The sequence below is a fragment of the Choloepus didactylus genome, chromosome 2, assembly GCF_015220235.1.
Source record: "Choloepus didactylus isolate mChoDid1 chromosome 2, mChoDid1.pri, whole genome shotgun sequence".
NCBI lineage: Eukaryota > Metazoa > Chordata > Mammalia > Pilosa > Megalonychidae > Choloepus > Choloepus didactylus.
The window spans coordinates 115,178,997-115,197,366 of NC_051308.1; positions in this window are offsets into that span (position 1 = coordinate 115,178,997).

Below are 18,370 nucleotides of genomic sequence, written 5' to 3' on the forward strand. Positions count from 1 at the left end.
TGCTAAGAGACTGATATCTAGCCTATAGAAAGAATTGCTACAACTCAACAACAATGGTACAAACAGCCCAATTATAAAACAGGCAAAAGATATGAAAAGACATTTTTCCAAAGAGGAAATACAAATGACTAAAAAAACACATGAAAAAAAAGTTCATCTTCACTAACTATCAGGGAAATGCAAATCGAAACCACAATGAGATATCATCTCACACCAGTAAAAATAGCTGCCATTAAACAAACAGGAAATTACAAATGCTGGAGAAGATGTGGAGGAATTGGAACTCTTATTCATTGCTGGTGGGACTGTATAATGATTCAGCCACTCTAGAAGACAGTTTGATGGTTCCTCAGAAAACTAGATATTGAGTTACCCTATGATCTGGCAATTCCACTTCTTGGTGTATACCCAGAAGATCTGAAAGCAGTGGCACAAACAGACATTTGTACACCGATGTTCATAGTGGCATTATTCACAACTGCCAAGAGATGGAAACAATCCAAGCGTTGTTCAACTGACAAGTGGATAAACAAAATGTGGTATATACATTCGATGGAATACTATGCAGCAGTTCTGACTGCATAGGAACGAGGTCCTGAAGCATATGACAACATGAATGAACCTTGAAGATACAATGCTGAGTGGAATAAGTCAGACACAAATGGAGAGATGTTGTGTGTTATTTCTAATATGAACTCCCTGAACAATGTAAAATCAGTGTCATATAATGTAGAATATAGGGGATGTAGAGATAGATAGAAGCTATTGAAGGGGGAATGATTAACTAATATGTACAGACATGTTAATGAGGGTGAACTTAAAGGTAGGGGAATGGACGGGGTGATGAAAGTTCATTGATTGGATATAAGTATCAGTGCTGCATTAAAGGTGAACATGAGTGAAAGCAATTGTTTAAAAGCATGTATCACACAGATTAGCACTATAAATACAAATAAATGCTTGCATGAGCTACTTCTAAAGTATGACACTGGTACAAAGAGTTAACAACAGAATGGTATATGGGAAAAACTACCCATTGAATATTATAGATTATATTTAATAGGAATGCCTTACCAGTACCACACTAATACTCAGGATAAATAATCAGGGGCTGATAAGAGCTTTGGGATGTTTTGTGTTATGATAATTGTTTAAAATTGAGAGTGATGATGATTGCACAACTAAGCGAAGATAATGTGAGACATTGATTGTTTATCTTGGACAGAATATATGCTGTGTGAAATTAGGAACCCCTTACTCAATAACTCAAGCCCTGAATCTTGAAGCTTGCCCTTGTGAAAATTATGGCTGTAAAAGGAGGGCTAAGCCTACCTACAATTATGCCTAAGAAGCACCTCCAGTGAATTTCATTAATTGCTCAAATGTGAACTTTCTCTCTCTAAGCCCAACTCTGCAAATAAATTCATTAATCTCCCTGATATGTGGGACATGACTCCCTGGGGAGTGAATCTCCCTGGTGACATAAGTTACGACTCCCAGGAATGAGCCTGGCCCTGGCATTGAGGGATTTAGAATGCCTTCTTGACCAAGAGGGGGAAACAAAGGCAACAAAATAAAGTTACAGTGGCTAAGAGATTTCAAATAGAGTCAAGAAGCTCTCCTGGAGGTTACTCTTATGCAAACTCCAGCTAGATATTCCAAATGGCCACAGTATGCCAAGCCCGAATCAACAGTAGTCCTGAAAATACTGAAGAATACCTAGGTCCCTATCTTAGACTCTATAAAAGTTTCACTCACTAAGTTTATTTTTCAGAAACATAAATCCTCCAGAGTGTTCCTATGCCAGATAAGTCCCCAAACTCGAAGGCAATAGCCTCTTCAAGAACATCAACCAGATGCAGCCCCCTACCCCATAATGTCAACACCCCTTTTCAATATGAACAAGTTAGGGTAGCCACTACCTAGACATCCCTGCAGGTCAAAAAAGTGATTAAACAAGAGGAAGAAGTAGCAACAGACAAGATGGGATTTAACAAAGGATTAGGGATACTGAATATTTACGTTAATTTTTTTTTAGATGCTAGGGTATTAGAATAGGTAGAAGGAAATAACTGAAATAGTGAACTGTAACTCATAACATTCCTTGAACTTTGCTAACTACTTGTTAATTGTACTTTGAAAGTTACCACTTTTCTGTATATATGTTATATTTCATAATAAAAATGTAAAAACAAAAAAAAAAGACTCAATAGCAAAAAGAAAAAACCTCAAAAAATCCAATTGAGAAAATGGGCAAAAAATAAAATAAAATAAAACAAACAAACAAAAACCCATGAATAGACAGTTCACCAAAGAAAATATGTAAATAGCAAATAAGCACATGAAAAAATGTTTAATATTACTAGCCATTAGGGAAATGCAAATTCAAACTATAATGTGATATCACTACACATCTACCAGAATGGCCAAAATAAAAAAAAATAATAGTGGCAATATGAAATGTTGACTAGAATGCAGACCATTTATACTCTGCTGATGGAAATGTAAAATGGTACAACCACTCTGAAAAACATTTTGGCAGTTTCTTATAACTAAATATGCACTTACCATACAACCCAGTAATTGCACTCTTGGGCATTTGTGATGGATTGAAGCCATATGTACCCCCAGAAAAGCATGTTCTTGAAGCTAATCCATTCCCATGGGTGTGGACCCATTGTAAGTAGGGTCTTATGGTGAACAGGAACTTAATTTGAGATGTGATTTACCTCATTCAGTGTGGGTCTTAATCTTGTTACTGGAGTTCTTCACCAAAGGGTAAATGACAGAGAGAACACACAGAAAAAACCCTCAGAGTAAGTCAGAGAGAAAAGCCAGAGAAGCCAAGAGGGAGCACACAGAAAACAGAGAGGAAGCCACTAAAGCCAGAAGATGGAAGCAATCAAACCCGGGAGAGAAGGAAGAGATCAGTGGATGTTGCCGTGTACCTGTCTATGTACCAGAGTTGCTGAGGATTGCTGGTAGCTGGTCTTTGGAGAGAAAGCATCACCTGTTAATGCCTTGATCTGGACATTTTCACTGCCTCAGAACTGTAAGTTGTAAATTAATAAATCCCCATTGTAAAAACCAGTCTGTTTCTGGTATATTGCATTTCATCAGCTTTAGCAAGCTAAAACAGCATTTATCTCAGAGCAATGAAAAGTTATGTCCACACAAAAAACATGTACATGAATGTTCATAGCAACTTTATTTGTAGTAGCAAAAAAAATGGAAACAACCCAAATGTCCTTCAGTAGGAAAATGGTTAAATAAACTGTGGTACATCCATACCATGGCAGTTCTAGTTTGCTAATGCTGCCGGAATGCAAAACACCAGAAATGGACTGACTTTTATAAAGGGGGTTTACTTGGTTACACAGTTACAGTCTTAAGACCATAAAGTGTCCATCAACAAAGGGTACCTTCTCTGGAGAAAGGCCATTGGCATCCGGAAAACCTCTGTTAGCTGGGAAGGCACATGGCTGGCACCTGCTTGCTCCTAGGTTGCGTTTCAAAATGGTGTTCTCCGATCTATTTGGTACAGGATCTAAATTTTCTAAACGGTACAACTCTACAGTCGATTTGTTCAAACACCACAATTGCATGGAACTTTGAATAGGAAGTGAGATACGGTAGGTTAGTATAGGCTGGAGTGAAATAGTGACACATCCCAGAGTAATTTGGGCAGGTAATAAAAAATATATTTACAGCCTCCCCATCCCCAGCCCCGAGGATCTGGGGGAAGGTGCGGATGTGTTGGACATCCTCACCTGGACTGGTGTTGATGTTGTCACAAACATTGGGACTGGAGGTTTGATGTGCTGAGCCCTCGATCATGGGACTTGCCCTTATGAAGCTCGTTACCGCAAAGGAGAGTCTAAACTTGCATGTAGTTGTGCCGAAGAGTCTCCCCCTGAGTACCTCTTTGTTGCGCAGATGTGGCCCTCTCTCTCTCTAACTGAGCCATCTCGACAGGTGAACTCGCTGCCCTCGCCACTACGTGGGACCCGACTCCCAGGGGTGTAAATCTCCCTGGCAATGCAGAATATGATTCCCGGGGATGAATGTGGACCCGGCATCGTGGGACTGAGAGTATCTTCTTGACCAAAAGGGGGATGCAAAATGAGACGAAATAGTTTCAGTGGCTGAGAGATTCCAAATGGAGTCGAGAGGTCACTCTGGTGGACATTCTTATGCACTATATAGATAACACCTCTTAGGCTTTAATGTATTGGAATAGCTAGAAGTAAATACCTTAAACTACCAAACTCCAACCCAGCAGTCTGGACTCCTGAAGACAATTATATAATAATGTAGATTACAAAGGGTGACGGTGTGATTGTGAAGACCTTGTGGATCACACCCCCTTTATCTAGTGTATGGATGAGTAGAAAAATGGGGATAAAAACTAAAGGACAAATGGGGTGGGATGGGGGGATGATTTGGGTGTTCTTTTTTCACTTTTATTTTTTATTCTTTTTCTGGTTCTTTCTGATGTAAGGAAAATGTTCAGAGATAGATTGTGGTGATGAACGCATAACTATGTTATCATACTATGGACAGTGGATTGTATACCATGGATGATTATATGGTGTGTGAATGTATTTCAATAAAACTGAATTTAATAAAAAATAAAAAATAAAAAAATGGCGTTCTCCAAAATGTCTGCATCAGCTTCCAACAGCCTTCTTCAAAATATCTGTCTCAGCTCCAGCCAGCTATGAGCTCCTTCTGTCTGAGCTTATATAGTGCTCCAGTAAACTAAACAAAGCCCACGCTGAATGGACAGGGCCACGCCTCCATGGAAATTATCCAATCAGAGTTATCATCTCCATGGACACTGAATCAATAGGTTCCAAACCAATCCACACTAATACCACTGTCCCCACAAGAATGCGTTAAAGAATATGGCTTTTTCTGGGGGACATAAATATACAAACCAGCACAATCGCTTACTACTCAGCAATAGAAAGGAATGAACTATTGATACATGCAACAATGTGGATGGATCTCAAAGGAATTATGCTATGTGAAAAAAGGCAAATCACAAAAGGTTATACATGTTATGATTCCACTTATACAACTTTTCTTGTCTTTAATTTTTGTGCTCATGGATTGAAGGAAGGCTAGATGATTATGAATTGTCCTCTCTGGGGTATTCTCTCTGGCTGTCTTGATCTGACCTCCACCCCACCCTGCTCTTTCTTTAACCTCTCTCTCTCTCTGTCTCTCTCTTTTTTTTTTCCTGTCTTCTCTTTTTCTTTCTCTCTATACAACATTCTTGAAATGACAAAATTATAGAATTGGAGAACAGATTAGTAGTTGCCAGAGGTTAAGGATGAGGGTGAGATGTAGGAGGTAGGTATGAGTTTAAAAGGATAGCAGGAAGGATATTTGTAGTAATGAAGACTATTCTGTATCTTGATTGTGGTGGTGGTTACACAAACCTACAATGGTGATAAAATTGCACAGAACTAAATACACAAACACACAAAATCAACTTCCTGGTTGTGATATTGTACTATGGCTATGCAAGACGTACCAGTGGGGGAAACTGGGTGAAGTTTAGGTACATGGAATCACTATCATTTCTTGCAACTGCATGCAAATCTATAATTATCTCAAAATTAAAAATGTGACTGAAAAACAAAACAAAAATAACCCAGGAGTCAACTTGAAGGAGCTTCCACTGGCCAAAGATGGAACAATTTGAGTATCAAAAGGAATGCTAATTTAATGGATTAAAATCTATTAAATATGTTAAAATCCATAGGTTTATAATAACACACATAAAAAATCCATAATTGGTCATGTTTGGAAGAAGAGAGAGAATCATCTCACTGTTCTGAAAACTGGAAAATAAAAGGAAAGAATCAAATGTTTTTCTTGCTTTTCCTGAGGTACTTGCCTCAGAATAATCAAATATTTGATAAGCAAAAGTTCTTCATAGAATTCCAGCCAGTAAATTCAGAAGGAGTGATAGAATTATGAATAGCATCAATTTCTAACCTCTAACAAAAATAGATCTAAGCAATGATCATCAGTGGCTGCTAAAACCATTAAATGAAAGACTGATATGTAACTTTATAATGGATGGTTCAGACTGATAAAACTTGAACCCACAAATCAATCTTTACGTCACGAAATGACAGACAACTGGACATTATGTGCCTCCTAATTATGCAATAGGAAGTACACAGACCCACCTATGAAATGTTCTTGCCAAAAAAATCGAACTGAATCTGATCGAGCCTCTAGATCTAACAATCACTTCATAGGAAATATAGGGACAAGTTTAAAAACACTATAAAGAAGCAATCATAAAAATCCAGAATGCTGGAAATTCTACAGAGAAAATGACCTGTTTCCTTCGACAAATAAATTGAGAGAGAGACACTATAGATTAGAAAGATTTAAGAAACAAACCAAACAAATGCAACGTGTGGAGATTGTTGATCCTGATTTGAGCATACCAACGGAAAAATACATTTTTGACACTATTTGGGCGAAATTTGAACATTGACTGGATATTTGATGATATTAAAATTATTTTTAATTCTTAAGTTGTGATAATGTCATTGGGTCTATCTTAGAGTCTTTTAGTCATATTGAAGTACTTATATAAATACTGAAGTATTTACAGATTAAATGATATAATGATTGTTTGCATTAAAATAATCTAGAATGGGTGAGTTGGAGAATGGGGGAAGTATAGACAAAACAAGATTGACTAGATATTGATAAGTGTTAAAGCAAGATAGTAGGTGTGTGCACATGGGGGGTTATTGTATTATTCTTTCTCCTTTTGTATGTTTGAAAATTTTTCATAATGAAAACTTTAAAAAAAGAACCCTATTCACATTCATCCTTATTCTGTCATCTTCTCACCATGTTTTGAACCTTAATCACTGAAGCAGACACTGCAAAAACAAGAGATGCCCTTCTCTTGTTCAATCACAGATGACCCAGGCACCAGCAACTCTGTGACACAGTCATCCCAGTCATTCCCAATTCCTGCTGCACCTACCCTGACAAGATTGTTCTTTGCTGCACTCACAAAGAATCCACCCATAACTCACCACCAGGCTAAAGGAGCAATGATAGCAAGGCTGGATATGCCATAGGAAAAGTTTGTTTATCAGCTAGGATCTCCTGCCAGCGCCACAACCAGCTCTGCAAGCTGGTTCACTAGGCCATCCGGAAGGTTCTAGAGAGTTTGCCAAGCTCAGGGACACTCTCAGCAAAGCTGAGGTCATGGACAAGGGACATGGACTGAGATGCCTGCAAATTCTTTGTCACTCTCACCCATTGAGATATGGAATTTATTTCCCCTCCCCTTGGGTTGAGCATCCTTGTGAATGCTTAACCAATAGAACATGATGGAAGTGATGCTGTGTCGATTCTAAATCTACCTTTTAAGAGGCCTAGAATTTCTGCATCCTCCCTCTTAGAATACTCACTCTTGGGTGTTCCTGAACTCAGCATCCTTCTTGTATTGTCTTCATATTTTGCTTTTGAAACTTAATGATATATCTTGTTGCCCATTTTATATCAATACATAAAGATCTTTTTCATTCTTGTTATGGTTGCCTAGTATTCCACTATGTGGCTCTGTTGTTGGATATTTTAATTGTTTCTATTGGCCTTATCTTAGCCCTCATTTCTTACTTCATTCCTAAATATTCCTGAATTGTAGGTTACTTTCTCCTGTATTCATTCATTTAACATTCATTCAACAAATATTTCGTGTGCACCTACTATGTGCCATATATTTTGCTAAGTACTGGGGTACAAATATGAATGAAGAAAACATAACATTCCAGCCCTTGAGAAGAGCTCATAGCATAGTAGTTGAGATAGCTAGGTAAACAAGTAATTACAATATTATATGATTATAGCTGTTAATAAATGTGTGTACAGGGCTATATAGGATCACAGGAGAGGAGGAGCACATCATATAAAATCTCTTTGACCTTGGTGTCTGTTCTGGTTTGTTAATGCTGCTGTTAAGCAAAATACCAGAAACGGATGGCTTTTATAAAGGGGGTTTATTTGTTTACAAAGTTATAGTCTGAAGGCCATAAAGTTTCCAAGGTAATCAGGTACCTTCACTGAAGGATGGTCATTGGCATCTGGAGAACCTCTGTTATCTGGGAAGGCACATGGCTGGCGTCTGCTCCAGAGTTCTGGTTTCAAAATGGCTTTCTCCCAGGATGTTCCTCTCTAGGCTGCAGCTCCTCAAAAAATGTCAGTCTTAGTTGCTCTTGGGGCATTTGTCCTCTTTTAGCTTCATCAGAGCAAAAGACTGATTTCAAAGGCTGTCTCCAAAATGTCTCTGTAAGCTGCAGCTCCTCTCTCAGCTCCTGGGCATTCTTTAAAGTGTCCCTCTTGGCTGTAGCAAGCTTGCTCCTTCTGTCTGAGCTTATATAGTGCTCTAGTGAACTAATCAAGGCCCACATTGAATGGGCAGGGCCACATCTCCATGGAAATGATCTAATCAGAGATATCACCTACAATTGGATGGGTCGCATCTCCATGGAAACACTCAAAGAACTACAATCTAATCAACACTAACACCTCTTCTCACACAAGATTGCATCAAAGATATCAGCATTTTGGGGGACATAATACATTCAAACTGGCACAGTGTCTATGACATGGTTTTCAACTATTATATGCCAGACACTGTGGTAGGCAATGAGGAGGCAATGGTGAACAAAAAGAGAACATTTCTAGTCCTCATGGAGCAAAGGAGAAGAAGAAAATGACTTCAAAATAAGGGTAAAAGTACAATGGTTGACAGTGCTATAAAAGAGAGGTACATTTTGCTATAAGAACATGAAATGATGGGGACTCAACTTAAAAGGCTTTTTGAAGAAATGATGCTTGAGTAGAGATCAGAAGGATGAGTAGGCATTAATCAGGTGAAAGATGAGGGAAGAGGAATCCAGCAGAGGAAACAGGATGTACAGAGTGGGAAGTAACAGGTCACATACGGGGGTCTTCAGAAGGCCATTGTGACAACCCATGGCCTGAGCAAAACAGGCCTGCAGATCTTTGGTACACAGCAGTCTGTGTGACCTAAGCAGCTAATGTTTAACCTATTATCCTTGTAAGCCAGTAAAGAGAAAAAGAGTAAATTGACCTTAAAATGTAACTTTATGGGAAGCAGGCAGGAAGTGAGAGGCTCTTAGTCTCACAAAAAGAGCAAAATGTAATTGTTCAAGTGTTATTCTAGTCCTTCCTGCACCACCCCCCAGGTCAGAGTGACCTGTTCCTGCATCTATGCTCCCCCCGCCCTTTAGGAAGGCCTTTGTCTTAAGCCCTTATAAAAGGCTTTCTGTCCTCTTTGCATTGCTCGGTCGACTTTCCTGTGAATGTGATGCCTGCCTGGCCTGAGAGAGCCATCGTGATCTCTCCATGACTTCTCACCCTGTAAGTAAGCCATGAATAAAAGTTCATGAATCAGAAAATGCTTGTTGTCTTCTTTGGCCTTTGGACTGGCATGGCCCTCATGGGCTGCAACAATTGGCGAGCCAGGCAAGAGAATCAAATAGCTGCCAGCTGGAGACTAAGGAGATCCCAGGCACTGAAGACATGAACTTGGGGAGGGGAAAGGAGGAGGCCCCAGACAGAATACTGGGGTGGCCTGCGACATCTATGTGAGAAGGGCTGCCCACCCTCCGATTGGAATGGATGTCTATGTGGAGGGGGTGGCTACCCTCCTAGATTAGTGGAATCTGCCGAGGGAGTAGGGAAATGTTTATAACTCTCTGACTGGACAAATAGCCATCCTGTATCAGGCTTCAGGACCACTGGAGATTCAGAAAGAAAAAAAGGGCCTCCAGATTGTGGCTGTGGTGGGCTGGCCATTGTTAGAGGCTGTGTGCACCGTTACTGAGGAAGCTTTAGCAGCTAAGGTGGCCATAAGCCACCTGGGAGGTAAATTAAAGCTGGAAAAAGATATGAGGCTAGCACAAGTGGAATTGAAAGATGCTCAGGATAAAAGTTTATAAATATTGGCATACCAGCACACTAGAGTAAGAAGGCATAGGCTGCCCAAAGGGCAAGTTAGGTGTATCCTGGCTTCCCCTGACTGGGACCCTAAAGTGTAGGACCCTATTGATTCCTCATCAAAAGATGATGAGCCCCTGTCTGACTGGGATATTAATACTAAGGGAAGTAGGCATACGCAACCCCTGGTCCAACAAAGAGTTAAAGCAGAGGAAGTTCAGCACCCTGATCCCCCATGGAGGGAGAAAGGTGGGACAGTGGCAGCAGCTTCTGATCAGAGGGTGCTCATTTCATCCTGGGAGTTTTCCCCAGCGGAATTAAGAGATATTAGTAACCAATATCGACAAAAACCTAGACAGCCATTAGCAAACTGGTTGCTCCTGTTTAAGTGTATTTTAAATCTTGCTAATATATTATTCAGAATATTTTTAGATTTTTTCCAGTCAACCTGTGTTAGGCTTCACGTGGGGAAAACAACAGTGGACATTTGCTGTGCTTCCACAAGGATACCTTCAAATGTGGAAACCTTCAGAAGAGCCTGACTGCTATATCAAGTTCTTGGGTATTGTCTGGTTAGGTAAAACTAAGGCTATTTCTTCATCTGTTGTTGTTAAAATGCAGTTATCCCACATGGCTTACTTCTGAACAGTTGACGGCTTTTCTTGGGTTGTTAAGTTATCAGAAAGTGTTTATACTATATGTAGTATGAATTTTAAAATGTTTATATACCCTAATTAGAAAAGGAAAAGTGTGGGAATGGGATTTTCCACAACAGGCTGTATTTAAAAAGACTAAGCAAACTATTATGCAAGCACAGACTTTAAGGGGTGTGGACCCCAATATAACCTGTGATTTGGATGTGGCCAGTGCCAGTATTGGCTTTGGGTGGGGTTTGTGGCAAAGGCAACAAGCTAAATGTGTGCCTGTTGGATTCTGGTCCCAGCTATGGAAGGGCACAGGACTCAGATGTAGCCCTTTAAAAGAGCAATTGTGCACAGTTTGTAATTCTCTGTTGCTAGTGTTGAAAGTCTAACTCAGGTGCCCAGTGACCTTACAGAAGACCACACCCATACAGGTATGCAGATACGGGACACTATAAATAAGCCCCCTTGGGGAGTGCTCAGGTGAGCACACTGACAGAGTGGAAAGTCTACCTCCTACAACGTGGCATTTTTAACAATGGCTCTTTAGGTACAGAGATGCATGAAATTTTAGGACCAGACTCCTATGTGAAAGAGCAGCATGCCCTGTTTCTTTATGATCTCCCAAGGAGGCTCCTCCCATGCCCACCATTGACGGACAAGGAAATGCGCCTGACTCTGCATGGATTGGCACATGGGCAACCTGTTACCTAGACAGCCGTGACTGTCCAGCCCAGTACTGACACCATCTGGTGGGAAGACATCTGGACTGCCTGCCACAAATGTAAGGTAACCATTTTTCATGTCTCTGCCCACAACACCAATTCATTACCAGGTAACATAGAAGCGGATGCCCTAGTGAAATTCCACAGCCTAACACCAATGATGCATGGAGTGGCTGAATGGCTGTGCCGGAAGACTGGGCACTGAAGACACCAGATTCCTGTCACCTGGTGGCAAGTAAACTGTATTGGCCCCTTTCCTCTGTCCAAAGGGACAAAATATGCCTTCACCACTGTGGATATGGCTGAACACTTAAAGGATGATAGAAACAACGGACTCAAGGACTGTATCAGCATTAACTCCAGATAAAGGGGCTGGCTGCCTTCAAGCCACAACAGGGCAACGATAATAACTTTCTCTTGCCTGTGCCACAAACACTAGAAATTGGGGAAAATAAGGTCAGTTGGCTCTGGCCCATGCAGCCATGCTGGTTGAGAATCCTAAGCCCATGGGTATTAGAATTACATAGGAAACTAACTGTAGTTCAGACACTGAAGGGCTCCCTGCAGGGGGAAGAAACATGGTATTTAAAACCCCCTCACCTGGAACCCTTCTATCTACTATGAAGACTCAGTTTATATATATTGTTAAACCACTCAGCTGTCCAATTTAATGCTTACATGTGTTGTTAATTCTTGTTAAAAATAATGTGCTACTATTTCAATATTGCAATGACTAAAATGTTTTCCGTATTTAGCCCTCTAACAAGTGTAATGTTATTGGTAATAATATGTTGTGAAATGCTTAAGAACAATTTCCAGAATTATTCTGATGACTTGAATGTAGAGGTTATGAGGGATGTCTTTTTTTTATTGAAGGAAAAGGAAGTTGTTTTGTCCTAAATGCCTGGTTGTATCAGAATTAAGAAAAAAAAAAAAAGGATATGGAACAAAACCTGAATGAATATAGAAAGTTGCAGAAAGTTGGTGGAAAGGGAAATTTCTGTGATCAAGGTTAACAAATGCTAAAAACTAGATATAGAATAAAGCAGAATGCCTGGTAGTTTTATCCTTTAGCTATTTTAGCACGGACAGTATTTGTGCTAAATGGTAAAACTCATTAACCTGGCCATAGTGCCACTTGCTAATAGGTTTATTATCTCTCTATACCATTACTCTGTTGTTTATTTTATTGGTGTTGTGAATTATAGATGTAAAGTCTGTTCCATGGTCAACGCAAACTGTTGTGCAAGGGTAGATTGTGGTAACCCATGGCCTGAGCAAAACAGGCCTGCAGATCTTTGGTACACAGCAGTCTGTGTGACCTAAGCAGCTAATGTTTAACCTATTATCCTTGTAAGCCAGTAAAGAGAAAAAGAGTAAATTGACCTTAAAATGTAACTTTATGGGAAGCAGGCAGGAAGTGAGAGGCTCTTAGTCTCACAAAAAGAGCAAAATGTAATTGTTCAAGTGTTATTCTAGTCCTTCCTGCACCACCCCCCAGGTCAGAGTGACCTGTTCCTGCATCTATGCTCCCCCCGCCCTTTAGGAAGGCCTTTGTCTTAAGCCCTTATAAAAGGCTTTCTGTCCTCTTTGCATTGCTCGGTCGACTTTCCTGTGAATGTGATGCCTGCCTGGCCTGAGAGAGCCATCGTGATCTCTCCATGACTTCTCACCCTGTAAGTAAGCCATGAATAAAAGTTCATGAATCAGAAAATGCTTGTTGTCTTCTTTGGCCTTTGGACTGGCATGGCCCTCATGGGCTGCAACAATTGGCGAGCCAGGCAAGAGAATCAAATAGCTGCCAGCTGGAGACTAAGGAGATCCCAGGCACTGAAGACATGAACTTGGGGAGGGGAAAGGAGGAGGCCCCAGACAGAATACTGGGGTGGCCTGCGACATCTATGTGAGAAGGGCTGCCCACCCTCCGATTGGAATGGATGTCTATGTGGAGGGGGTGGCTACCCTCCTAGATTAGTGGAATCTGCCGAGGGAGTAGGGAAATGTTTGTAACTCTCTGACTGGACAAATAGCCATCCTGTATCAGGCTTCAGGACCACTGGAGATTCAGAAAGAAAAAAAGGGCCTCCAGATTGTGGCTGTGGTGGGCTGGCCATTGTTAGAGGCTGTGTGCACCGTTACTGAGGAAGCTTTAGCAGCTAAGGTGGCCATAAGCCACCTGGGAGGTAAATTAAAGCTGGAAAAAGATATGAGGCTAGCACAAGTGGAATTGAAAGATGCTCAAGATAAAAGTTTATAAACATTGGCATACCAGCACACTAGAGTAAGAGGGCATAGGCTGCCCAAAGGGCAAGTTAGGTGTATCCTGGCTTCCCCTGACTGGGACCCTAAAGTGTAGGACCCTATTGATTCCTCATCAAAAGATGATGAGCCCCTGTCTGACTGGGAAATTGATACTAAGAAAAGTAGGCATACTCAACCTCTGGCCCAGCAAAGGGTTAAAGCAGAGGAAGTTCAGCGCCCTGATCCCCCATGGAGGGAAGCAGGCAGGGCAGTAGCAGCAGCTTCTAATCAAAAGGTGCTCCTTACATCCTGGGAGTTTTCCCTGGCCAAATTAAGAGATATTAGTAACCAATATTGACAAAAACTTAGAGAGCCATTAATGAACTCATTGCTTCTGTTTAACTTTGTGTTAAACCTTGCTGAAATGTTATTTAGAATATTTTTAGATTTTTTCCAATCAACCTGTGTTAGGCTTCACGTGGGGAAAACAACAGTGGACATTTGCTGTGCTTCCACAAGGATATCTTCAAATGTGGAAACCTCCAGAAGAGCCTGACTACTCTATCAAGTTCTTGGGTATTGTCTGGTTGGGTAAAACTGAGGGTATTCCTTCAGCTCTTGTTAAAATGCAAAGTCACCCCACGTTGCTTACTTCTGAACAGTTGTTAGCTTTTCTTGGTTTGTTAAGTTATTGGAAAGTGTTTATACTCTATTTGGTATGAATTTAAAAACCTTTGTATTCCCTAATTAGAAAAGGAAAAGCATGGGAATGGGATTTTCCATGGTAAGCTGTGTTTTAAAACATTAAGCAAACTATTGTGCAAGCACAGGCTTTAAGGGGTGTGGACCCCAATATACCCTGTGATTTGGATGTGGCCAATGCCAATATTGGCTTTGGGTGGGGTTTGTGGCAAAGGCAACAAGCTAAATTTGTACCTATTGGTACCAGTTGAAAACATGGTCCCAGGTAGTCAGGCCCACCTGATCCTGCATCAAACAGAGAAACAAGTCTCTTTCTTTGGTGAGAATGTGAGTTTATTGAAGATGCATCAACAAGGAATTGGAGGAAAGAAAAACCTTTCAAGCCCAGTTCAAAGTGAGAAGAATTGGTTGGGCTTTTACAACCCCAAACAGACAAAGAAATGGCCAGAAGCCAGAAGAAAACAGAGGAAAAAAAATAGAAGAGAGAAAGCTGTTCTGTCAGCATCTCCTTGTTATCTTGAAGTCTTGAAGTCCTCCCCTTATCCAGGTTTGTTTTTCAAAAAGCCAGTTCTTTATCAGACCTTATGGTGGTTTTCTCCTGTGGGCAATGCTGGGAAAGTTCCTGGGAACAGAGAGCAAGTTTTTGTTGTTGTTGAGATTAGAGCAACAGCAAGTTATTTTAACGAGGGCTTTTCATGGTCAGAATAATTTAAGGCTGCTTGAATGAAGTGATCTTAATAAACAGGTTTGTTTTCTATTGGCTATTGAAGACTATACTAGGCATTTTCCAGCTAAAGAATTATATTGAGTATTTTCTACTTATCCAGCTGTCACTATTAGATTCTGGTCCCAACTATAGAAGGGCACAAAACTCAGATGTAGCCCTTTAACAGAGCAATTGTGCACAATTTGTAATCCTCTGCTGCGAGTGTTGAAGGTCTAACTCAGGTGCACAGTGACCTTACAGAAGACCACAGCCATACAGGTATACAGATATGGACACTGTAAATGAGCCCCACTAGGGGAGTGCTCAGATGAGCACACTGACAAAATGGAACATCTGCCTCCTACGATGTGGCATTTTTAACAATGGCAATGGCTCTTTTAGCATGTGGAAGAGCAGCATGCCCTGTTTCCTGTTAATCTTCCCGAGGTGGCTCTTCCCATGCCCATCGTTGATGGAGAAGGAAATACACCTGTCTCTGCATGGATTGGCACATGGGCAACCTGTTACCTGGACAGATGTGACTGTCCAGCCTAGTACTGACACCATCTGGTGTGAAGACATCTGGACTGCCTGCCACAAATGTAAGGTAACCATTTTTCATGTCTCTGCCCACAACACCAATTCATTACCAGGTAACATAGAAGCGGATGCCCTAGTGAAATTCCACAGCCTAACACCAATGATGCATGAAGTGGCTGAATGGCTGCGCCGGAAGACTGGGCACCAAGGACACCAGATTCTTGTCACCTGGTGGCAAGTAGACTATATTGGCCTCTTTCATCTGTCCAAAGGGACGAAATATGCCTTCACCGCCATGGATATGGCTAAACACTTAAAGGATGATAGAAACAATGGACTTGAGGACTGTATCAGCATTAACTCCAGATAAAGGTGCTGGCTGCCTTCGGCCAAAATGGGACAATGATAATAACTTTCTCTTGCCTGTGCCACAAACACTAGAAATTGGGGAAAATAAGGTCAATTGGCTCTGGTTCTGGCCCATGCAACCACGATGTTTGAGAATCCTAAGCCTGTGAGTATTAGAATTACATAGGAAACTAACTGTAGTTCTGACACTGAAGGGCTCCCTTCAGGGGGAGAAAATATGGTATTTAAAACCCCCTCACCTGGAACTCTTCTATCTACTATGAAGACTCAGTTTATATATTGTTAAATCACTCCGCTGTCCAATTTAATGCTTACATGTGTTGTTAATTCTTATTTTAAGAAATGTGTGTTACTATTTCAATAATGCATTAACTAAAATGTTTTGAGTATTTAGCATTCTAATAAGTCTAATGTTAATGTTAATTATATGTTGTGAAATATTTGCTTAAGAACAAATTCCAGAATTATTTTGATGAAACCTTACAATGATCAAGGTTGGAAAATGGTAAAAACTAGCTATGGAATAAAGCAGACTGCCTGGTAGTTTTATCCTTTAGCTGTTTTAGCCCAGGCGGTACTTGTGCTAAATGGTAGAACTCATTAACCTGGCCATAGCACCACTTGCTAATAGGTTTATTATCTCTCTGTACCAGTATATTATCACTATGTTGTTTATTGCATTGTTATGAATTATGGATGTAAAGTCTGTCCTATGGTCAACACAAACTGTTGTGCAGGGATGGATTGTGGCTACCCGTGGCCTGAGCAAAACAGGCCTGCAGATCTTGGTGCACAGCAGTCTGCATGACCTAGGCAGCTAATGTTTAACCTATTGTCTTTGTAAGCCAGTAAAGAGAAAAAGGGTAAATTGACCTTAAAATGTAACTTTATGGGAAGCAGGCAGGAGGTGCAAGGCTTTTAGTCTCACAAAAAGAGCAAAATGTAATTGTTCAAGTGTTATTCTAGTCCTTCCTATACCACCCCTCAGGTCACAGTGACCTGTTCCTGCATCTATGCTCCCCCACTGTTAGGAATGCCTTTGTCTAAAACCCTTATAAATGGCTTGCTGTCCTCTTTGCATTGCGCTGTCGACTTCCCTGCAAATGGGATGCCCACCCAGCCTGAGAGAGCTGTCATGATCTCTCCATGACTTCTCACCCTATGAGTAAGGCCTGAATAAAAGTTCATGTATCACAAAATGCCCATTGTCTTCTTTGGCCTTTGGACTGGCATGGCCCTCATGGGCTGCGACAATAAGCATGCAGAATTCTAAAGATCCTCCTCTCTGGCTGTCAGTACCATATTTGTATTTAAGAATGATTGGTTATATTGAGTTCCTGTAACTGTATGCACCAACAAAACAGTTTATAGGCAGTGAAAAATGTTTCTCTTCCCAATTTCACCAATAATTATTTAGATACTTTTTAATGTAGGTTTGAATTATGCTACAATGCTAATCTTATCCTCCAATGAATAAAATAGATTTATAGAGTAAAAACAAAACAAAACAAAACAAAAACAAAAAATTCAGTAAGTCTAAAGTGAAAAATTACCTTTAATCCCAATATTAGTAAGCAATGTAGAATAGTGCCTAAGGGCAAATTCTTCATGGAGACAGCCTAAAGCCTAAACTCAGATCTTGGCTCCATCACCCACTGACTGTGTAACCTTGGTTAACTTGGAGTCTGTGACCTCTTTGAAATTTGATGCAAAACTTGGTCTGTGTATATGTATGCACATTTTTCAACGCAAACCATCTATTGCTTTCATCTGATTCTCGGAGAGTTTCATGATCTTCACTAAGCGAGTTAAGAACCCATGACCTATTCAGTAGTGTTCTGTGAGGTTAAAAATTCATGAGGGCAACCCATCACCCCCCGGGGAGTCAGTCAGAATTCCGGCGTCCACCAAGTGCAGAACAATGGCAAAGCAAATCCATTAGCAACTCCTTGGACGGAAATACATAACACGGTTTCGAAACCAAAGGGCACTAAAATGGGAGGAAAAGCATTTTAACTTAATGTGATACAACTGCTGAGGTCCGGAATCACTCCTTCAATGAGGAACGTGAGCCTGTGTTTGTGGTTTGTTTGTGAGCGTCTATCAAGATGCATGTTTGGCGCGGAGCAGGAGAGGGTGGCGGGGGAAGGAATGGTTCAACTTGTTTTCCATCAGAAGGGGGTTATTTGAGCTTGCAGCGAACTTCCATCACTCCTACCCACTCAATTTTCTAGTTGTCATCCAGTGACTCTCTTCTCGTAGTTCTGATCACCGAAGGAAAACTGAAACACAGGAAAGGAGGGCCCAAAATAAAGAAAGCTCCGAAGGGAGCCAAGCGCCCGAGCTTTCGTACTGCGGTCCCTTTAAGAGAAGAACCTCTTGGGACCGGCAGTCCCAACCGACCCCAGTTTTAACCGAAACCTAACCCGGAC